Raw genomic sequence first — 16,082 nt, forward strand, 5'->3', positions numbered from 1 at the left:
TCACCTTATCTCTTCCGCGAGCAGTGTCCTGAAAACTTCATTCGCCAGTGTGGAGAGTATCAACATGTGTTGACACTCAAATATCACTGACTTGCCGATGATTGGTTACGGTAAACCTAAAACAATATCTGTGAAAGAATTAACTAACTTGTCAATAAATCTACGTCTGCATCTGACTGTATACTCGGTCAAGGCATCGCTGGACTGAAGTTTTTATAATATCTCGAGGCCGAGGTGGTTAGTGTGTCAGCGCGACGCCTTGGCCCAGGGGGATCTAACCAACGCGGCCGCTGTGAGTACAAATCCAGCCCAGAGTGTCTTACTTTCGGCCCATACGTGAGAGGGTCTGACTGCAACCTGCGGATGGTCGTGGTTTCCCCCGGGATCTGCCCAGTTTCCTCCCACCATAATGCTGGCGGTCGTCATATAAGTGAAATATTCTTGTGTCCGGAGTAAATTGCCAATCAAATAAATAAATAAATTCATTAAACATCTCCAGCGCAATTATCAAAAGCTTTACCTAGAGCAATAACATTGTTTTGCTGCACGACGTCCTAAATCTTTAGTTGTCAGCGCTGAAAATGCTGACCAATTCTCCACATTATGATCAAAGTCTAAAACTTCATTTTCCCTGTTCTTTACCCCCAGGGTGGGCTTTATTATGTAGATTTGTGGTCGTAACAACGTATAGAACGTGTGGTCATAGTAATATTTATTATAAGTTTCTAACCCATTTCTCATCTGAGCCACTGGAGACTCTTTTGGGCTTGTTTAATCATGATATTTGGATTAGTGGCAAATTTTCCACCCTCATGGAGGGAGGCGTGTATTATCCCGGTTCTAAAACCGGGTAAGGATCATAATGAACCGCCTAAGTAACGTCCCATAGCTCTTATCAGCGTGGTTAAGAGTATGGGACGAATAATAAATGATAGATTTCTTTGGTGTTTAGAAACCAACACTTTACTATCTAATATTAAATGTGGTTTTCCTCAAAGTCGATCTAAAGTTTGTCGAATTGAAACTTTTATTCGTAATGATCAAAAAAAAAATATGAACAAAACGTGTCACTATTTTTCGACCTTGAAAACGTCACCGAACTACGACGCCGCATGGAAATAAGGTGTTTTAAAAAGCCTCTCAGATATGGGACTGATCGCTCATGATTATTTATCAGAGCTTTTATCTTATCGTTAGTTGTCGTCAGTTTAGTTTTTGTGATGAGCAAAAATTACCGTATACCAGGGTAGCATACTGTCACCAACACTGTTTGCCTTCAAACTTAATAGCTTGTGAAAAACTTAAACATGTGGTACAGAAGGTTCTTTATATGTACAGTTGATGATTTCCGTATATGCTACCGTTCTAAAATATGAATAACATCGGCAAGACTGCTGCAGTTTTCTCTCAATAAGACCAAGAAATGGGAAGTTGAATATGATTTTATATTTTCTACATCTAAAATTATCGATATGCATTTTTATTGTAAACGGATCTTCATTTCAACTTAAAAAGATTTTATGGTAAACCAGTGAAAATTGAGATCTGAAAACAGATTTTCAGGGGTCATAGTTGATAGCAAATTCATCATTTCCCTCCATGTTAAAATGCTTAAAGCCAAATGAAAAAATCTATGCGTCGAAAAAGACATTTGTATGCCAGTCGTCAACCAAGATGGACATTCGAGGTCAACAATCGTAAGGCCAATTCCCAAAACGACGTATAAGTATATAGCAAAGTCTAGTCTTGACTTATGTACTGAGCGGTCAGTTTTATTAAATTTACATCGATCTTTTGTGAGGTCTAAATTGACCTTGGTTCCATCATTTACGGTTCCGCCAGGAAATCGTATCTAAAAATGTGCGATCCTGTCCATGACCAGGGTTTGAGGCTCAGCCTTGGTGCATTTAGAACCCCACCCGTAGAGAGTTTATACGCTGTGGCTAACCAATCTTAAGTATACAACAGGTGTGTACAGTATACAGTCCATGTGCTACAAAGCTTACAGCACATCCAAGAAGCCTTGCCTACGACTGCAATGTGTAAATATATGCAGATAGATGATTTGATACTCGTGTGCAGTAATTTATTTAGAAGCTAACGTCAAACAAGATGATATAGGTCGTGTGTCTTTTCCGGAATTTCCTCCCCGGCTTCTTCAAAAGCCTAAATAAATATCTGATCCAGGTAAACGGAAGGAAATCAGACACAAATCCTCTTATAATCCAGTTTTTGAGGGACAGCTAATTCTAGACCAGTAACGTCTAATATATAACAGTTAACATCACTGCAGTGTTGTATTTTTATGCTTCCAAAAGTTTGCAAAACCTATTGTTATTAGCTGTTCAAGCCATACAAGCTTGATGTACTTATTTATTTATTTAATTGGTGTTTTACGCCGTACTCAAGAATATTTTATTTATACGACGCCGGCCCGCTTTATGGTGGACGCAAACCGGGTCAAGCCCGGGAATCCCACGACCATCTGCAGACATACAGGCTTGAATCCCTAGGCTTCAACCTCTATTATATCTGTTCGAATTATTATTATTCCCGACAGTTATGTGATACATTTTATGAGAAAACGACCAATGGTACATTCCTGAAACTTTAGAATGTTTTAGGAAAGTATGTGAAGTTGTGCTTTTTGACATTTGGTGACATTTGGTCGACTGACTTAGCGGCCATATTGGATTTCTGTTAACCTAAACAAATCTTCCTCTCCAGAACCACTGATTCGATAGAGCTGAAAATTAAACTGCATTTGCACAAAGCCTAGGCACATTCAGGGTGATAACGAAAACCCTCTCGTTTGACAACTGTACAAGCTCGCTGTTGGGTGAAAATACCTTGTGACACAAAACCAGAGAGAACGTGAAATGAATCAGACGTTCAGGAAACCCACAAAGAGCTCAAAATGTAGTAGATGTACGTACAAGAAACCCATAGTGAAGACAAAACACATCCGACATACATGTACAAAAAACCCAAAAGGGAATACAAGATGAATACTATTGTTTGTTTTTTTACTGTTTATTAATATGGAAACAAACAAAAAAAGGCACATGGCCATTTGTGTTGAAGTGATCATGTAATATCTGTAATAACCTAAGGGCCTTACATGTTCAGTTACTCAGGTTCCCCCAGAACAGGTTTCCACCCGTTAGCATAATTTTGTACCCAGTTTTATGAGGTAATCACCAAAAGTCTTCAGATAAGAAGTATCAATCTAACCGGAAAAGATTTATTTCTTTTAAAAGCTAATTTGTTTTAGTTCACCCATATAATTGCATTTTTTATTTTCTGTCATAAAACCACCCTTCAAATGATGATAAAGTATTACAGCGTCTGCTAACGCAGTATCCCTTTCTTCAAGAAACAGTTGATTCATGTGATATAAGTTTGCACAGCGAGGAGGTTCAATATATAATCATTAACTTTAAGTTATTTATACAATTCTCCAACTTATGTATCTTATAAAAGCGACATACATTCTTCAGTAATCCATTAAAGGTAGTGCCCATTTTTCAGAGTGAGTTATCTCCCAAAACATTTCCAACCATATATGTAGGATAACATATAATACTTTTTGTCACTATTGCAATGTTCCTTCAAAAAGCATTGTAAGACCTATATCAGTGTGTGTGCCTCGCCTCCCTTGTAGGTCATCCCTTCTGCTCAGTTAGAAATATGGTGATTTTTACTATTGTCATGCCAAAAAGAGCAGTGTATGAAAAAGAATCTCGAGAGGTTAAAACAGGGGAAAAGATATCCAACAGGAGGAATGTTGGAACTTAACCATTTTGATAATGAAGTTATATATATGGTCTACAGTGTTGTTACGGGGACACTTTGAAGACACCCCAAAATCCTTATTGGAGATATACAACCTCAGGTAGACTGTATAAGTAGGTCGGCGTCAGTTATATCTTTACAAAGATAGATAATCCATAAGCAAACTTACACGGTTAATGGAGGGTGTCAGGACGACAGTATACATACATGCAGGCCTCTTTATAGCTTAGCTAGAGCTGTCTGTGTGAAGAGTGCAGAATTATTAATACATGTAGTCTATTAAATATAGATACATATATATCAGCTAAGTTAGAAAGTAGGCAAATTTTGCTTTTGTCATACCATAAAACGACTCTCGCGATATAAAAGGGGGGGGGGTGGCGGGGGACCAACCAATGCTGGATCTTGATCGTTTTCATCATGGAAACAAACGTATGTCTACAGTGTTGTAAGGGGGAGAATTTAAAGACACCTCAAAATCATGATTGGAGAGATGTTACCTCAGGAGGACTATAGAAATTTGTCAGCGCCAGTTGTATCTAGGTCATATATAAGCAATGGAGATATACATGTGTGTATTCGGCCATCCTGACGGGATAAGCTGTGTTAGCAGGCCCTATATATGTACCCTCGCGCAGTGATCACGGATCATGGAGGGTGTAACATATTGGACAATGATGACGGCAGTATACATACATGTAGGCCTTTCTATAGATTAGCTAGAGCTGTCTGTGTTAAGAGTGTGGAGTTAACAATACATGTAGCCGCTTAGTTATGGATACATATACATCTGGGTCTTCAAGTTGTAAAATAGACAGCATTACCGGGACGTTATCTGCACTCATCACAGTAAGGCTGAAAATATTCTGTGCAAATTCGTACATAATTTTAAGACTCGATTTACCTTTAGCACCATTACGTAAACCCTCATTCCTTAGCTTATAGGCTATCATATAACAAACGGGCTGACTTACATGGAAAAGGGGAACTGTATACCCTATTCATCAATTTTTGACTACCACAGTTTTATATTTGGAGCCGACAGTCGAACTTTGTTAAGACAGCAATAAACCACAATACGTGATCAAGCTAATATGTTCGGGCTTTGTGTACCACAGGCGACACGTCACCGCCCGTTACTGACCTTTAACATAACTCTGCATAAGGCCTTTCAAGGTCAAAGCTTCATAAACAATAACGTAGAGGCCTCCCATCAACCTGTATACATGTGGTGACAAGATCGACATAATTAAACAGTATGAGCCTGAACCCAATCCAGTCGTTTTCCGTCAGAAGGAAATATCCAGACTGTCTATCGACGGTGATACAGGTTCATACACAGGCTGATGGTAGAGTCTGTACGAGGACACGCACCAGTTGTCAGACTGTAACTAACATCACTGCTTTATATTACCTATTGCTGCTTAAGACATGGTGTTAGGGGCGTGTAATTGGTTACTATATACGTATTTACATAAACAGTTAGAAGCAAACCTTGACTGAGATAAATGGACATGGGGTCGTATTTCACAGGTTACCTGTGACCATTTGTCAGCTAAAACACTGTCGTTGCTGCTCTGGTTTTTCATTCTATGGCGTACGTCTTGACTATATTGTGGCAGTGTGAGGACGATACGACCAACTAAGCAGTGTCTGATAGTCGGTAAAACGATCAAGTAAAGACAACTACCTAGCTGAATAAATATTTCCACCCCAAATATATGTATACCCCGTTTTATAAGACTTACCTGTCGACACAAATACCACCGTGCTTTACAATTCAATACAAACGAACAGATTGATATGGTAGATACTTAGTTCTCAGAACTGTACGTTATCCATGCAGGGGAGGTAACTCCCACATGGTTTTTGTACACATTTGTACTATGTGACATCCCAACAATGGTTTGCACAGCTCGCCTTTAACTTTACATCCAAAATTTCAAACAAATCAGTTTCCTACAAAATGACCTCAAGAGACAGGTTCATATCATATGTAAGCGTTATCACAAACAGAAAATATAACTGAGAACCGTTGGGTGGATTTTCTGAAACCATTATAATGAGATCACATCTACAACAGTTGCCCACTGAATTCAAGCGGCATTACTCCCATGGAGTCTCCGAGGTGAAATTCGGCCTCTGGGTAACATTGTCGTCAAAAAGGCAACTAACCTAAGGCTCTCCCGTATGGACCCTGTAATTGTAATAGACCCATATCGTGGAGTACCTGCTCCCTGGGTTGCGACCCTTAATGGAGCAGAGCGGGATCCCAGTGTCTGAGGGCAGGCTGGATTTACAAGATTTTTAATACCAACATTGAACATGGCTCTTACAGAGATAGAGACAGGAGGTCGGATTGGCCCAGTTCGACCAACCGGCTGGAGCAAATATGCCCCGAACTGAAATCTCAAGGGGTTGTAAATGTCAATTGATTCACAAAGCAAAAAACTGACAGTAACAGCAAACACAGTAAGTACATATTAACATTTAATAAACCTTGTGTTTCTTACTTGATCTCAGTTTGCCAGCACAGTGTTCAAGTACATTTTATCTGGTCCAAACATGTGCTACCATTTTGGTTCATTTTGATTGTTTTCCTTACCATATCAAAAACCATTAAGCGGCTCTTGTGTTCAACTTATTCCAGCCACGATGTTCCCATGTGCAGGAAAGGGACATGAGGGTTTGACAGTACTAAAGCAAACAAATGTTTCAACTGTTGCCTCTTCTGCAGTCTGCTCTCTATTTATATAAGTGATTCATGTCATTTGCCTATAAACTCAAAACAATGTTACTTTGAAGGTAGCACGTAGCCCCATCTGTTCCTCAGGTACTCTTCTGAAAACCTAATTTGCCAATGTGGTACGACATTATCCACATCAAAAATTCCACAAAAAGGATCTAATCAGCATAGTAGTAAACCTAGTGGCCCTTCAGACCAGCTGAGGCCACCAGATCCTGTGTGAATTGTCCCCTAAACTGCTCTTACGGTTTGTTTTTGAATAGGGTTTGACAAGCTGGGTCGGAATGGCAAACTGTTGAGTATGGGGGAGAGAGAAATGATTGCAAAACATCATTTCATACACCAGGTAAATCAGAACTGGCAGGTATGGACTGTGGATAAAAATCAAAGTACCGCCAATCAAATAGCGCATGCAGACCCTCACACGGTCTCTGTCTTGCCCATAAAGTTTCAGGAAAATGCCAAATGCTCTCTTAAAAGGTATGTGCTATATTTAACACTGCAAAGATCAGGAGGTTTGACTGTACAAGAGTTACTTGTATCTGACCAGTTTTATTACGTGTTAATGTTTTAACACGTTTTATAGGTATTAACATTCCCCCTCCTTTAAAACTGCTAACTTCTGTAAAACTCTGTTCCAACAGTTGGTTCAAGGTATTGATTAGCCAACTTTGTTATTGGAGTTGTGATGTGAACACTCCCACCAGCGGTAACACATGAACACTTCATAAAGTGGTCAGACACACTCTTATGTGCTGGGACATTTACAATGTTAAATGTAAGACTATAGTGTTTAGAGTGTGAACGTCCTTCCACCGTGGGCCGCCTTACCAGCTGCATGTCTCCTCGATTCGAGGCACAGGATTTCATAAACGTTCATTACATACAGTAAGTCAACTGACCATGAGATGAGAGTGGGCATAGCTCATAAACAAAAGGCTCTAAGCCGAAATTATCACGCTTTATGGTTGAACGAAAAGATAAATATGCAAAAAAAAAATTTCCAAGAAATATATGGCAGAAAACGCGCCCGGGATATTTGTAGGATTAGAGCTTCCAGAGCCAAGTCGGTTCCTGGACACTCGCCAGGTGTTGTACCGGATAATTGTAGAAAAGCTTTACTCAGCAGAGCAAATTATTTTGTTCATCACGCATTACACAAAATATGTCTCAGACAAGTCTGTCTATAACGTGTAAACTTCCTGGAGCATACCTTGTGCCTTTTCATCACTGAAAACTGTTGACTGCTTCTTTTGTATGATTCTTCTCTAATTTTATACATCACTTACTTTCTTAGTTCTTTGTTTGTGTTAAGCATCGTTATGTGAACTGGATTTGTCATTATTGACTTGGAACATCCATATTGGCTATGGCTGGTATACGACCTTGTTTCTATGTTTCCACGCATGGATACAATCAGCAAACTTTATGAATATTTATAAAACAACAAAAAAAAAGGACTCAACTCTTTCTTCTGCTGCTTTCATATTTTAAATTTATTTCCCAGAAATCACATAAAAAGAGTCCCCGGTTGTGTGAAATACGCCTGGCTTGTTAACATGCAGGAGTTCTGCTAATGTAGATTCCCATCACAGATGCTAAGAGGTTTCGTCATCCTTGAATGTTTCATCATCTCGCGAGCTTACTTAAGCCAGAACTGCCGGGGCCAAGGGGGATCAGGAACCCTCGAATGTTGCACCAGGATAAACGACCCCTACAGGGAGTGTGTAGTGATGTCCATGAGCATAAACTCAGAAATGTTATACATTATGGACAAATAAGATTTTGATTTAAAAGCAGTTTTATTAACAGCCAATGAGAAAAGCCAATCCGAACACCTATGATACTTTGGCAGCGTTGGCGGTGATGGGGGACTGGCCGTATATAACGATCATGTCAAGCGTGTGTGCTATAGCACGATCTAAACAGGACGACACAAGCAAGGTTTTGGGTGATGATGTTCAACGGTTGGTGACTCAGCGCATGCGCCTGTAAAACTCACATCGCATTGAGCCAAATACAATGGTACGTATAATAAGGTCTATGAGCTTCAAACATATTTAACATATTCAACAATTAATATTATAGTTTTATCTGAATGATGCCTTTAATCATGTCCTCTGCCTTCTCAGCGATCATGACGGTCGCAGCGTTGGTGTTTCTGGACGTTATTTCCGGTATCACAGAAGCGACGGGACACGCAGACGACCGATCCCTTTTATCCTGAAACACAAACCAAAACTAAGATATATTTCACAAGCAGGCGATGTTATCTGAGTAGTGTATATTACAGCGCCCCCAGTAAACCAACCCCGAAACTATCGCAATCTCCTGAGAGAGAATGACGTAATAAATATTTGGTGTGACCATCTGGTTATTGTGATATCGTAACTGTAAGACGCGATGGAAAGCAAATTCCAGCAGGCTCCTTGGACCGAGGTTGTAAACAAAAACCGGTGCAGGGCAAAAGCAGCCATATCTTTGGCTGCTGGCAGAGTGTCAGTAGATAAGAACACATTATCAGTTTTGTGTCTTGATTAAAAATAGTCATATTTGTTCAAGTCATCGGTTAGCAGGAGATTCAAACTCTACACTGTATAGGGGATGACGTCATGACTGGTTGACAAGGACACCATGGATCTAATGTTTGTTATAATGTAGAAAGATCTCGTCTTAATTCACCGTCGGTACCGAGTGACAACTGTGGAGTTGCTCACCGCTTTTCAATCCCTTACACCGCCCCACAAGTTCCCAGTACTTATTTTAAAACCAGTTCATCATATTTAATGGGTAGCTCCTTTATGTCCGTATCAAGACGGCCTAAAGCTGAGAACTCATTTGCTCTGTCCCCTAATACGTCACAATTATCGGTGACGTGTGATCATAAAAAATATATGAAGTACACACTCACAGCAGCGTCAGAAGAAACGGTAGCGCTCAACTGTCATTTGAACCTTCTGCGCAGCTCGTTCGCCGGTTAAATGAATAATTACGGCTTAACGCCACATCGGCAAAATACTTCGAACTTGTTTTTTTTTTTGTTTTTTTTTTAGAACGGTTCATCATGTTGAGTTAGAAGTCACCGTGGTAAAGTGGCCAAAGGCGTTGTTTTACCTTTCTGGGTTAAGTAAGTGCTGCAAGTAACTGAGGTAAATTGGTCATAGGTCTATTTCACCTTCCTGAGTTTAAACAACTGTAACAAGTACATAAGGTACATAATAAATAAGGCGACCAAAGGCCTTATTTGACCGTCTATGTGTGACCCTATGTCAGCTACCATATTGTTGAATGAAGGAAGTTTAAGAATTCATATGAATTGTTGGATTTCAATTTGACTGTTGTTCAACACCACATTTAACTACCATCCACCTACATGACGGCAAGTATGATATCTAGCCCTTTAAGACACACCACATGAGAATTAGAAATGCCGATGAAAGCTGTGTCCAAAATGTCGATTGCAGGCAAAACTACTGTGATTTTTCACGGAACACTGTTGTATAGGAACGGGAAGGTGTAATAGAATACAGTATGACCAGATGACTGTGTTAGTTTTAACTCGTATTAACCCATGTGCACAGATATAGCGGAAGTCTGATTAAATCAAGTCCCAGGATTATATTCAGATATGGGGCCGTGGATCAGTTGGTTAGCGCGCTAGAGTAGCGTAATGACCGAGTAGCCTCTCGCCAATGCGGCCGCGATGAGTTTAAGTTCAGCTCATGCTGGCTTCCTCTCCGGCCGTAGGAGGGAAGGTCTGTGGGTTTCCCCCGGCTCTGCCCGGTTTCCTCCATAATGCTTGCCGCCGTCATAAAAGTGAAATAAATATATTCAGACAGACCCGATTTTTGCTGCCTGAGAACGAATGCTTCAGGGGCACGGAACTATTGGATCAGGCTAGAAAGCTTCTGATCAATGTCCCGCACTGCGCCGGAATTTGCACATCCGGGAACTCTCCGTCGTCATTTTCCGCCTCAAGCAGCAGAACGGTCCGTGCCTCGTTTTCAGGGAATCGATTGGCCAGAACGGCGAATATTACCGCTACCATAAAGCATATGTTTTATCGGCACGTGGCGATTTGCGACCACAGCCCTTCTTTGCGACTACTTGTTACTAATACAACACTTACGACACTTTACATGAGAAAGTTTTTTTCATACCAGGGGAGACTAAGTTTGCAGCACGAGTTGGAGAACTAAGAGGGATGTACTCAGTGGTTTTAGAATACTTTGGAAAATTGACTGACTTAATTTACTTGTAAACCATATGTGTCACATTCATCTAGGTATCAAAATTTAGTCCAGTACCTAGACCCTTGTTACCTCCCCTGTTCCAACAATATAATGTCCATTATTGACTACCTGCATTCCACAACTTGCAACTAAAGATATTTTCTAGGCAGTGACGCTACATTTAAAATTAAAGGCATCTAGGACAGCGCAATCGCTTGGGAATTCTCCTGTCAGAAGCAATACTGTGCTAAGACAGCACATGTGCTCGTATCGTTTTCGCTGTGGGGGAATCCCGTCTAGGTTTGACACGAGACGGATATGTAGGCCTACGTGGACATGGTTGGCAACACAACTGTGACAACCCCATGAAATGTTATTGAAGATATTTTCCTTCTTCGGGTAGGAAATAATTCCCAAAATGAGAGATTGTCCGTGTTAATTTGGCAAATTAATACAGAATGAAAGAATGAATGCATGAATGATTATGGCTTAGCGCCACATCGGCAATATCTTAGCCATATCGCGGGGAGAGCTACCTAAAAACACGAGGAGGTGCAACTCTTAGATATAGTAGTGAAAACATCCAACATGAAAGAAAAATGTTTGGACAAGTTTAAAATCAGATCCAACATTTTTATATACGACTTCCTAGCAGAACTTTTTTAGACCTCACCACAATCTAATTTAGACCTCACCATAGAACGATAAAAATTTAATAAAATAGATCTTCAGCACTCCACTCGGTGCTAGACACGACCTTGATTATATTGAGAGCCTTTGTACATTTAGCTTTAAGTATTTTTATATTTATTTATTTATTTAATTGGTGTTTTACGCCATACCCTAGAATATTTCACTTATACGACGGCGAGCAGCAATGTAGTGGGTGAAAACCGGGCAAAACTCTGGGGAAACCCACGGCCATCCGCGGGTTAAGTATATTTATATGTGGTCTACAAGATAATTTATTATCCAATATTATACTCCAAAATTTACTTTCACCAACAATTTTAATCTGTTTACCACAAAATTTAAATCGGGTTCAAGATGAAATTTCCGTTTGTTAAAAAAATGCATACCAACGATTTTAATCTAAAACAGTCTTCAATTGGCCATTTCTCGATTTTATTTAGACAAAGCCAGAACTGACGTTCAATATTATTCATATTTTTAGCTCGGTAGCATATAAGGATGTCATCAACATATAAACAACCCTCTGTGCCCGATATTAAGGTTTTTCCTAAGCTAGTTATTTTTATGCTAAACAGAGTTGGTGATAAAATACTGCCCTAGGGTACACCATTTCCTGCTTATTCGAGTCGGAAAGAGTAGACTCACCTGAACCTGAAACTGACGATCAGATAAAAATTCTGATATGAACATCGGTTATCGACATTTAAGACCCATATCAGCAAGGTCTTTTAAAATACCATATTTCCATGTGGTGTCGTAGGCCTTGTTCAAGGTCGGAAAATATCGACACCACATGTTCGTTATTGATAAAACCACGAAAAAAGGTTTCGAATCGAACAAGGTGATCCATAGTAGATCTACCTTGCCGAAAACCACACTGTATATTAGATATTAAATTGTTGGTTTCAAGAAACCAAACAAGCCTATCATTAATCATCCGTTCCATAGTCTTACAGACACAGCTGGTAAGAGGTATGGGACGGTAATTAGACGGATCAGTATGATCCTTACCCGGTTTGGGAACCAGGATGATACACGCCTCCCTCGATGGGGGTTGAAAATTATTAGTTATCCAAATATCATAAGACAGTCCAAGAGAGTCTCCAGTGGATCAGGCGGTAAATGGTTCAGAAACTTATAATATACGTTAGCAGGGCCACGCGCAGTATCGTGTGCCAGTAATTCAATTTTAAATTCAGCGATAGTAAAAGGACGATTATAATTTCTAAATTTTTAGCAGAAATTTTCTCCTTCTGGTTTTTAATATGCTGGAATTCTGCAGTATAATTCTCAGAAAAAGATTTGTTGGAAATTGTCTCTGCTAATTTATTTGCTATATCAGATGGAAAGGTAAATATATTATCTTCATCTTTTATAAGCTAGAGTTTTGCTTTATTATGTTTGCCCTTAAGTTTCTGAACCTTGTTCCAGACCTTACGCATGGGTGTTTTTGACGTAGTGTCCGAAAGAAAGTTCCGGCAAAAAGATCGTCATTTGGACTTGAGGAATCGACGAGCTTTAGCTCTAAAACTACAAACCTGGTTTAAATTATCATCAGTAGAATAATGATTAAATCTGCGTTCAGCCTTTTTCCGGCCCTGGAGGACTTCACGACATTCATTGTGGTACGAGGGTTTACTTTTGGACTTGGATTTGTCGAGGTCTTAGATATACTTCTATCGGCAGCTCGTAAAACAAGCTCATTACATTTTATGGTAGGGTCATCTGCTGCACTGAGAATCTCTGGAGTGATATTAGCCTCGCAGATCATGTCAAAATGTGATCCAATCTGCTTTATCGAACGTCCTCCTATCTACGTGTTCTAAAGAAGTAGAAGTGATATGTTTTAGGGTAAGAGGAAAATGGTCGCTACCACGAAGCTCACTAGTACTTTCTCAGAAAAATCAAGGAAAAGTGATTAAATTAATTAAAGGAGGTAATATAATAAATTGCACGCTATTCGCCCTGTCATTGGCTATAATTCTTATACACATGGTAAGTTTCGTAGAGATCAAGTAGTTTCAACCAGATGCCGTATTGGACCTTCTCGTTTGACACACAGTTATAGTCTTGATAGGAGCAGTGCTCCCGAGTGTCTTGATGTGATGCTCAATACGGCATGAAACATATCTTAGTTGACTGTGTAGACTTAGCTCATGTTCGGGAAAAGTTCTGCACAGTCAACACTATATTCAATTTATTTGACAGAATTGCGGGTGATGCTAGCATTAAAAATTTGAAGGCCATTGACCTATATCGCAAAATATATTTTTTATTCTAAAGCATCTTGTGGTTTCCTAGTTTTAACGAGGTTTGGTTCTTTTTGTTTCTATTTTGAATCTTCCCATAATCTTGAAAACCATTTATTGCCTCCGAGTGTAAACATGCCATCGCCATGGTATTTCTGAAATATTGCAGAAGTGCCGTTAAGTCATAATCACTCCCTCATTCATTTAGTGTGGTCTTTTTGTAATAATAGAAAACGCCCCGTTGTTGACACTATAAACCCTCACAGTTAACATCATACCCCCTCGTAGCAAAAATCATAGTCTTACAAAGACACCAAAAACCTTTTCAATAATCACCTGGCCCCCCCCCACCCCACCCCCCCCCCCCCCCCCCACACACACACCACCACCACCCCCCACCCCACTCCATAAACATCACACACCCTTTTTATAAATAATCGCATTGGTACTGGTAAAATGTGCACAAATGTTGATAGTACAAATCGCGCTAACGTGATTGCGCATTTTGTAACAAACTCGTTCTTAAATGAATTAAGCGTCATTGATACCATTTATGATATCTGTCAGGTTAGCTTTGTTCATCATTAGATGGAATTTTCCAGTGTCTTCTTGAATGAAATAAGTTATCAAAAAAACACACCCTGAGAGTTGCAATTTGTAATAATTTATTACAAAAAAGTTTCAAATTTTAATAATTCTTAGAAATTGCTTTTTCTTACAAATTGCGTTAATGTCTGAAACGCAAATTGTAACAACGGAATATGTAACAATTATTCCTAAAGGAAGTTATCTATTCCTAAAGGAAGTTATCGTCACTACTCTCAGTCATGACATCTGACAGGATAGGCTTGGTCATCTTTAGGTTCTCCAGTGTCTTCTTGAAACAAATAAGTTATTATAAAAACCCACACTAGGAGTTGCAATTTGTAATAATTTATTATTAAATTAAAATTTAAATGACTTATTCAGAAGAAAGCAGATAGGGAAACCAGGAATAAGATGGAGAAGAAACAAAGTGCACCCGAGAAGATACAACTCATGTAATATTTGACCCCAGAGATAAGAAGAAACGAAACTGTCCACAACTGAGGTTACACAAATCAGGTAGCCTAACATTTGAATAAGGTGTAAGAGAGGAAACGCACCACAGCAGAGAAGATGGGTAGGCCTACTTGTACCATGTAATGTGTGAATCAGGGGTCATCCAGAGAAGAAACCCATCACACGGGAAAACCATCTCTCCTGAGAAGATATACATCAGGTAATGTGTGAACCCGGTATTAGAGAGACAGGAAAACCAGCCGTCCTTAAAAAAGTCACACATCAGGTAATTTCTGGGCTCTATATTACAGAGAGAGGGAAACCATCTCCCCTGAGAAAATACACATTAGGTAATGTGTGGACCCGGTATTATAGAGAGAGGGGGAAACCAGCTCTCCAGAGAAAATACACATCAGTTAATGTGTGGGCCCGGTGATAGAAAGAGAGGAAAACCAGCTCCCCTGAGAAGACAGACATGAGTTAATGTGTGAACCCGGTATTAGAGAGGAAAACCGGCTCTCCAGAGAAAATACACACCAGTTATTGTGTTGACCAGGTATTACAGAGAGAGGAAAACCAGCTCTCCAGAGAAGATACACATCAGTTAATGTGTGGACCCGGTGAAAGAAAGAGAGGATTACCAGCTCCCTCGAGAAGATACACATCAGTTAATGTGTCAACCCGGTATTAGAGAGGAAAACCAGCCCTCCTAAGAAAATACACATCAAGTAATGTGTTGACCAGCTATTATAGAGAGAGGAAAACCAGCTCTCCAGAGAAGATACACATCAGTTCATGTGTGGGCCGGGTGACAAAACGAGATGACAACCAGCTCCCCTAAGAAGATACGCATCAGTTAATGTCAGGGCTCGGTATTAGAAAGAGAGGAAACCCAGCACTACTGATAACATACCCATGAGGTAACTTGAATATGCTGAATATGAAATTGGTATACGTAAAAAACTTGTGTAACAATACTACATACGGTTCATGATTTTAAGTGTGTTTTATTACCTTTCACTGAGACTAAATCAACCAACCATTTAAACGAGAATTATATATTACATAACCATTCATTTTTATTTAGCGTATATCTCTGAAGTTGGAACACAAAGGACAGAAAGTTACAAAGTATCACATAACCATACATGTAGACGAATACAAATACAACCGACATAAAAATAGCAGCAAGCAGATGAAATGGCGCAATGCGCTAATAGATGACCTCATAATCTATTATATAGGTTGCCATAGCTACATCAGGGCCTACTAGTGATGACGCCGCTTCTTAAGGTAAATCAGGTACAATATAATTAAAGACGTACG

The sequence above is a fragment of the Liolophura sinensis genome, chromosome 2 (genome assembly GCF_032854445.1).
Source record: "Liolophura sinensis isolate JHLJ2023 chromosome 2, CUHK_Ljap_v2, whole genome shotgun sequence".
Lineage (NCBI taxonomy): Eukaryota > Metazoa > Mollusca > Polyplacophora > Chitonida > Chitonidae > Liolophura > Liolophura sinensis.